The sequence below is a fragment of the Amia ocellicauda genome, unplaced genomic scaffold (genome assembly GCF_036373705.1).
Source record: "Amia ocellicauda isolate fAmiCal2 unplaced genomic scaffold, fAmiCal2.hap1 HAP1_SCAFFOLD_30, whole genome shotgun sequence".
Lineage (NCBI taxonomy): Eukaryota > Metazoa > Chordata > Actinopteri > Amiiformes > Amiidae > Amia > Amia ocellicauda.
The window spans coordinates 1,541,993-1,551,388 of NW_027102865.1; positions in this window are offsets into that span (position 1 = coordinate 1,541,993).

Sequence of the window (9,396 nt, forward strand, 5' to 3'; positions counted from 1 at the left end):
CGCTCTGAGTATTTCACAATCTGCTCAGTTACTGGGATTTTCACGCACAACCATTTCTAGGGTTTACAAAGAATGGTGTGAAAAGGGAAAAACATCCAGTATGCGGCAGTCCTGTGGGCGAAAATGCCTTGTTGATGCTAGAGCTCAGAGGAGAATGGGCCGACTCGATTCAAGCTGATAGAAGAGCAACTTTGACTGAAATAACCACTCGCTACAACCGAGGTATGCAGCAAAGCATTTGTGATGCCACAACACGTACAACCTTGAGGCGGATGGGCTACAACAGCAGAAGACCCCACTGGGTACCACTCATCTCCACTACAAATAGGAAAAAGAGGCTACAATTTGCACAAGCTCACCAAAATTGGACAGTTGAAGACTGGAAAAATGTTGCCTGGTCTGATGAGTCTCGATTTCAGAGTCAGAATTTGGCGTAAACAGAATGAGAACATGGATCCATCATGCCTTGTTACCACTGTGCAGGCTGGTGGTGGTGGTGTAATGGTGTGGGGGATGTTTTCTTGGCACACTTTAGGCCCCTTAGTGCCAATTGGGCATCGTTTAAATGCCACGGCCCGTTGTTTCTGACCATGTCCATCCCTTTATGACCACCATGTACCCATCCTCTGATGGCTACTTCCAGCAGGATAATGCACCATGTCACAAAGGTCGAATCATTTCAAATTGGTTTCTTGAACATGACAATGAGTTCACTGTACTAAACTGGCCCCCACAGTCACCAGATCTCAACCCAATAGAGCATCTTTGGGATGTGGTGTGTAGCGTTATGTTGGGTGTATTTGGATAAGAGTATTTGGGCTCTGAGCTGAAGCACGGATCTAAAGAAGACCTCTCCCCCCCAAAGTTATCAGATTTCCTTAGCTCATCAGCTTGGAACTGGTTTGCATCAAAGTGACAGTTTTGGGGAGGATGGCACCGAGAAGAGGCCAAATAGTTTGTTATTCTGCTATGAGATGTCTGGAGAAAGGGGCCTGTGGGTGATAAAAACTCTTTGAAGTGGATGAGAGCCGAAATCCCGACATAGAGCTACGAACCCAGGCCAACCGGCATTTCCAAAAGATGGCATGGATTGACATCAGTCATAAATCCAAAGTCACAAAAGATTAAGTCTGTTTTAGTTACTTGTGATAAATTGTTGATATCCTAAGCGTTGGCATTAGAGTCATTAGGTGATTAATCGAGTACTGTTCTGTTGGGTTGTTACTGAATAGCCAAAACAATGATTACCCAAATGTCCCCATGTGAAGCATTGATTGTTAAGGTACCAGGAACAGAGATTCCTGAATTCCTTGGACGCCTAGGCAGTTTGGACTTTGAAGTAGAGTCGCGTCGAACTCAGTTGGTAAACGACACTACGACGCAACTCGAAAAAGAGTCGATAGAGGTGATGAAAGTTATGGCTAGCTTAGCACTTGCGAGCTCAAGGGTAGTGAACTGGATCATAAGCAAGTTTGAAAAACTGAAAAAGCTAGGAGAAAAGTATGCTAAAGCGAAAGAAGAAAGAGCCAAACGGCATGGAATGGTTTTAGAATTTGAAGGAAAGCTAGATACTTGTGGAAAACAAGTCATTGTGTTGAATGCTGAAAAAGAGGACTTAATTGAACAGAGAGAGCAATTAGGAAATGATTTAAGACAATGTCAAGTTGAATTGAAAACAACTCTGATCCAAGTAAAAGGTCTGCAAAATGACAGATGTAAAGCGGTTGAAAATGAAAGGATAGTTTTGAAGGACCGGGATGTTTTGGAAATGCGTCTTTGCAAAACAGTCAGGGAGAAAGATTTGGGCACTGTAAAAATGGAGATACTCGAAGGCGAGGTCATACATTTAAAAAGGGACAGTGAAGAAATGAGGAGAGTAAATCAGGTGCTTAGGGGAGAACTCAAATCAACTGAAGTTGAAAATGAGCGTCTCAAGCAACAAATAGGGGCCCTGAAAGCTGCCTCTTGGTGGGCTGCAAAGCTGACACCTGACAGCATAAAGGAACAGCCGGAACCGGCCAATGCACGGAGTCGCACACCGTCTCCACATTTAGGCCCCGGGTTGCCTCGTCCTGATCGTACCCCTCCCTGTAGTCTTTCTCCACCCAGGGTAAGAAGCTCGTCGCACAGACGAACTTCCTCTCCCGAGAGTCCAGACCGAAAGGTTAACATGCGCCAGTTGAGAGAACTGGCTAAAGATTGTGAAACCTTTAACCCAGCAGACAAGGAAGGAAATGTGGAAGCGTATATTAAGGACATTAAGTATGCTTTGAGTTTCTATCCTGAGGCTACGGAGAAGGAAAAGGTTCTCCTAATCCGCAAAACTACCTCTCGCCAAGTCCATTCTTGGATGGAGAGGCAAGGGTCCATGGTCTGCGATAGGTTTCAACGCTTGTGCAGAGCATTAGTTAGGGACTATTCCAGGTTCATTGATCCAGTGGCAGCAGTGACTGCCGCACACCAGATCAAACAGGGTAAGCATGAGTCCCCCCTTGATTACTATGAAAAGCTTAGGAAAACCTATTTTGCGGGTCAAGATCGACCCGGGGCCGAGGAAGAGGTGAGCTTTAAAGGGTTGTTTGTTGCTAATTTGTTCCCAACGATTAAGGAAATGATCATATTACATGCAGACACAACGTATATGAACATAGCTGAAATTCGAAAAAATGGCACAGAAAGCTTGGGAAAGCAAGTACAATAGCACTTCTGATCGTAAAGATTCAAGCACCCAAGTACTGGCAAGGCGCTCTGAGAGCCCTATTTCTCCACTGGAGTTAGAGGGGACAGAGATTCAAAGAAGGAAAGAACCTCCCAAGGATGGAATCCAAGACACCCAGGCTTACAATAAAAAAAAGAAATCTGCTCCTAGCCTAGGTGGGTTAACTCAGTCTCTGAGCAATGTTGCAGTTTCTGAGCTACTGCTACGCTTAGCTCTGCTCCCTTTGCCCCCTCTTCCCAAACTGGAAGTTAGTAGCCAGGGTAAAGGGCCGGACTCGCCACCTAAGGAATGACTAGCTCTGGAACCACCCCCTGTCCCCGCCTCTGTGTTTTTGATTGGATGTGAGGAACAGCAGGGGGGTTTCTCTGACACATCAGCCCACTGGGACCTCCCAGTGGGGGAAGTTGCCTGCAGGCAAGCTGAACCTTTGGTGATGTTACTGGGTGATCTGACACAGAGAGGCAGAGCCAAGCAAGTTTACATAGAAGTGACCATTGAGAATGTGTGGGAGTGAGGAGCCTTGTTGGACACTGGGGCTGAAATTTGTTTAATGTCTGCCACCACAATGGGCAACCTGAAACAAATTATGGAAACCTCAGACCAACGACTGAAAGTGGAAGCTTGTAGTGTGAACATTACAAGTTACACAGAGACTAAGGCACAGCTCACTCAAAAGGCATTGTTAGAGTTCACCTTTGGGAAGATTAAGTTGGTTCATCCAGTTTATATTTCCAAATTTGAAACAGAGAAGTTGATCATTGGTCAGGATCTATTGAACAGGTTGTGGGCTCAAGTTGAATCACCAAAGCCGGTGGAATTGAATGACAGATATGATACAGCCACCAAGGTACAACTTCCCAATGAGACCATTTTTTGTGCATGTCCCTAAAGGGGGCACCGGCTTACCATGTAAGCCAACCATTCGAACCCAGGTCCCTACCAACTATTATAGACATAGTGAAGGTCAGGTGCCTGAATAACACCTGAATTCCCAGTCACCTCCCTCTGTTAATCAACTTCCACCTATTGGTTACCGTCAGTAACCATACTCAATACTGAGTAATACCAATTGTTTTTTTGTTTTAATGTACTTGTGTTATAATATGTAACCTGTATATGTGCTAGTATAGGATTGTCAATTTGATTGGAATACATTCTGCTTAAATAATTAACTATTAGTCTGTTTTCTTTGATTTCTCGGGGTAATGAATGGTGAAGTCCACTGTTGAATTCTGTTACATAACTTTGAGATAAATGCTTAACGTCTTATTTTGTCTTGAAGGGGATAACGTCCTAGTCGACCTCAGTCCCATTCAAGAAAGGGGGTATGTAGCGTTATGTTGGGTGTATTTGGATAAGAGTATTTGGGCTCTGAGCTGAAGCACGGATCTAAAGAAGACCTCTCCCCCCCAAAGTTATCAGATTTCCTTAGCTCATCAGCTTGGAACTGGTTTGCATCAAAGTGACAGTTTTGGGGAGGATGGCACCGAGAAGAGGCCAAATAGTTTGTTATTCTGCTATGAGATGTCTGGAGAAAGGGGCCTGTAGGTGATAAAAACTCTTTGAAGTGGATGAGAGCCGAAATCCCGACATAGAGCTACGAACCCAGGCCAACCGGCATTTCCAAAAGATGGCATGGATTGACATCAGTCATAAATCAAGCCCCCCTCCAATAGGACACTGGGGGCTGAAACCGAAATCCAATCTCAAGAACTCAGGAACCAATCACCTATTGATCTGACAGACTATAAAGGACAAACACGGCCTTTCTTTCTCTCTCTCTCTCACCTGAACCAGTAACTCGCTGCCACAGCTCAACCTGTAGCTCTGTTGCCCGAACCGGAACCAGAAACCAACCAAGTCTTTGCCGGCAACAGAAGAGTTAAACTGGGAGAAGGAGATTGAGCCGTACAAAGAATTCTTTTAAAGGACTTTATTAATAAAGAACTTTACAGACTGCGCTGCCCGCCTGTGCCCACCTGATCAGTGGAGTTTTACAGCTGGACAAATGACTAAGTCGACTGAATACGAAAGTGTCAGTCATTTAAATAGCTATTTGAGTTTTAAGAAACTTGACCCTTGGAACAAACAGGGCCCTGCTTTCCTCAAAGACTTTGTCTTCAAGTAACTACGGTGGAACCCTGCTTACAAAGAAGATTTTGTGCACAACCTTGGAGCCTTCAAACCAGTGGAAAATCTGTTTGGAAACGACTCTACTTTCGCGAAACCCCAACTTCCAGGTGCATCGACTGAGTGGAAGTTCTTGGACAAAGCCGAACCGGACTGCCTTTGTTCCAAACCACACGGACCTCGTGCCGTGTGCTGTTATCTGAGCCCGAAGCCAGAGAGGCCTCTCTGCGACGAAGTTCACATAAGTTTAACAGTTTGGAGTTCATGATTCATGACATTTGAGAAATCAATTAGAAATGTTAATCTGTGATTCATAACTCTAGAATGTGTAATATCATTTAGTTTTCTTAAATATAAATGTGTGTTGCATTAAACTGTTTTGTTGATAATTTTAGAAATAAAATCTGTCAACGCCGAGAAATATCTTCTCATTCCTGTTTAACTGTTTAGTCTGAAATTGACACAAGTTAATAGACACCAGATTATAGGTGGCCCTGCCTATCCTTAATCATTGAATAATAATCAGTTAAGGGAAATTGTGGTAACAAGTAATGATAGGATCTTTCTCTCCACCTAAACGTTAATGAGACTGATATATATATAACGAGAAGTTACCTGACATAAATACTAACCTGCGTAGTTATTTAATGTCTGACTAATAATACTAACAAGAGACTCACCTTCATCTTACTAACTGGTATTGTAGTCAATGTGTTTATAACCTCTTTTGTTTAACGATTTGTGTTATCATATGCGATCCCATGGTCTTTGATTTGGTCACGGAAGTGATTTGTCTTTGATTTGTTGATATAGAGTTGAATTTTAATTAGTTTTTCCCTTTTGTATAATTAGTGTAGTGCTACATTTAGTCTTTGTTTTGAATAAATTTGACAATTTATATCTTTGGAATTGGTGTCTGCGTCCAATTATTACAGAAATTGAGTTCTACAAGATTCCAGGATTCGTGATAAGGTGATACTATAAATTCACTTCTTTAATTGAAATTTATAAGTGTACCTTACGCTACAGGTGGAACGGGAGCTTCGTGCCCTGGATGTGCATCCCACAAATCTCCATCAACTGCAAGATGCTATCCTATCAATATGGGCCAACATTTCTAAAGAATGCTTTCAGCACCTTGTTGAATCAATGCCACGTAGAATTAAGGCAGTTCTGAAGGCGAAAGGGGGTCAAACACAGTATTAGTATGGTAATCCTAATAATCCTTTAGGTGAGTGTATATGGAAAAGGAACAATATGTGTACATCTCTGCATATGGTGCCCTAACAGATGTGCAAGTTACATGACAGACAGACACTCACACACACTTTCAAAGACAGACAGACAGACAGACACTCACACACACTTTCACACACTCACTTTCACAGACAGACAGACACAGACACAGACACACTCACTTTCACACAGAGACAGGCACATTTTCACACAGAGACAGACACACAAACACACACAGACACACACACACATACTTTGACAGACAGACAGACAGACACATGCATATTATGGGTCTTTGTTGGGTAGTGAAATGGGTAGCATCAGTCGCAGTGTGGGTAATGTCAGGGAGCCAATCATAGTCCCCGTTATTTGCATATCGTGGCGCAAAGCATTCTGGGAAAAGCAACTAAACACGTTTAGTCATGTATTTGTCCATAGTTTACACATGAGATGAAAGAGACAGTATGACGTATTGAGCACCTAGGATTCCTCATGTGTATGTGAGGGGCAGAGGAACCGGATCCCAAGTGTGTGTCCCAGGTGCTATAGGTTTCAAAGCATGCAGGGGAATAGGCACCCCACCCTGACACCTATAGAAGACTGGATAGGGAGATATAAATAGCAATAGGGAGACTCTTGTACTTGGTGTGGCTCTATCCATATAGTGGGGCCAGCAGCCACTTAGCAGGTGCAGCAATAGAAGCTCAGCCTGGGTAGACTGGATTTAGCATTTCCTCTCCATTTTGATAACTATCCATAATCATTTCTGCAAAATACTTCTATGATACCTATGTATGTTTTTTACTTGTACTATATTATACTATCAAGTATCAGTGTACACATACAATGTGACCTGTTACATTAATACAGAGGCCACGGAAGGCCAGATCACTAATAGCCACTGTCCCCTGATATTACACTTTTTTACAATCACTTTGGCACTCATTTCAGAACCTTGATGTCATTTTTCAAAACTCTAGACACTAAACTCACACCCGATGATCAAAATGCACATTTTTCAAAACTCTAACACTTTTTTACAATTGCTTGGATACAATACACATCAACCTCAGATCATTTGTTCATTGAACTAAAATGACACAACTTAACATCAAAGTATTACCATTTCAAAATGCAATTCACACATTACATCTGAGATCACTGTCTATTCATTTCATTACAAAGATCTAACTATCAATTGATACAGCTGCTCAAAATGATAAGTGACTGTTGCATTACTCTTAATGCATAGTTTTATGGAAACTGACAAACAGTATTCCATGTTTCGATCATGAAAGTTTCAGGATAATGAGATCCATTGACACCAATAACCGAGGAGCATGGTTTCTTAGGGTTACCATAGACTTGACTGTGTCTTCTTGTTTGTGAAGGAACAGGACTGTGTTTTCCTGTCTGGGTTCCCGCAGGCTTAAGTGTGTTTGTAAACTGCAGCGTAGGTTTGACCTACTATTAGAAAAAAAAAAAAAAAGGAGCGCTAATTAATTGTTCAATATCTGATACGCCGGTGATAATATAAAATAACGTGTTTATAGTTTATAGAAGTTTATAGTGTTTATGGTAAATGAAGAAAAGTCATTAAGTTATATACAAGTTCTATAAATGCAAACATTGAAAAGCATGTTTGTTGTTATTCCTATATAGGATTTAGTATTATTTGTGTTTTCTTGTTTTTTGCTATGTTTTCTCCCCTGTCGTTTATTGTTATTTTGCGGGCTTGCACGCCTTGGTTGTTGTGTACAAAACGATACATAGAAAATGGGAAAACGTGTTACTGTGTGGGAACAGCTCTAGTAAGACGGGCGACCCGCCACTTAAAGGTACACATGTAAGGTACATGTATGATAACTATGGAGTGAAGCGGTGCGTTTGACTGGACAATAGGTGACAGAAAATTAAGGTTTCCAGAAGATGGGACTTTTGATTCAGATAGACTTGAGCACCTAAAAACGGTTTTGCAAAATAGGAATACAAAGCATTAAGAAATGAGAAACCAAAGCTAGCTATCTTAAAACATTTGTTAGAGAAAAGAAAGAAAAGACAACAGGCATAATTCAATCTGAATGCCCCGAAGACAAATTAAAAATATATATATATATGTTTTTCAGTATAAATGACAGTCCTCAAGATACTGAAGGAAAATTACTAGATAAGTAATAAATAAGGGTAGTTTGAGACACTGCAGGTCAATATAACATGCCAACCAAAACCATGGTATCTGAATTTACTATGGATATAAATTAATATGTGTCTCTTTGTATGTTTGTACATTTTCAGTTTGCGCAAGGTAAATGTCCATATTTTGACTTTTTCATGTACTGTATAGTCCAGAATATGACTAAGAGAGTCATAAGTCACAAATAGTTACAGAATGATAGCTAAAAAACGCCAGTTAAATATGTTGTAATAACAGACCTACAAGAAAGTCAGCATTTAACTGTACACAGAATGCTATTGCAAACAGAAATAATAATACAAAATTAAGTTATTTAAATAGGTCTTACGAATACAGAAGTTAAAAGTAACATGTTAGAAATGGAATTAGAGCCAAATTTAGAAATAGGAATCCGAGGCAACCACAAACATTCGGTGAAGGTTTCTTACATATTGATAAATAGATAACCAGATACTCCAGGAAATTAACGATGTGCTCATTTGGAAGCTATGAGTTCCACAATGAAGAGTTTTTAAATCCCTAGTAATAGATCCCTAAATACAATGTGTAGGTAAGAAATTAACTATTGATCAGTTCAATCTGGATTCGGGAACAGTTCTTCTGAACCTGTACTGGTGTAGATTGGACTTCAATAGGAGGAAGTGACACAATAAAGACATGAGCCGCGCAGGAGGACAGTCTTAGTGCCCACGCAGGTTCTTAGTTGGGGAAATCATTGACTGGACACATTTTTTGAAAATGTGCTTTCCTGAAGTACCTGGACATCATTATTGAGATCAATGAAAAGGCTTATTTTCCAAAGATTAAATACATTCATTAACTACAATAATGTAGTGAAATGTATATAAATAGTAATAATACAAATCGATCAAATATAACTTGCATTTTCTTGTAAGAAATTAGGAATAGGAGAAAGAACAGCTGTTGGGATGCAGTGCGATGTTATCCAAAATTGAAAGCGGTTGAGAAAGGAGAGTTTGTTCTGTGTGAGACAAATGTACTGCCACGAGAGACTCTGATGGTGATTGACTGGAATATGAGGGAAAATAATGAAGTTACTACAGGTATAACTAAAGGTGTAACATAACTAATTTAATGAAACATAGTCATGGCAAGT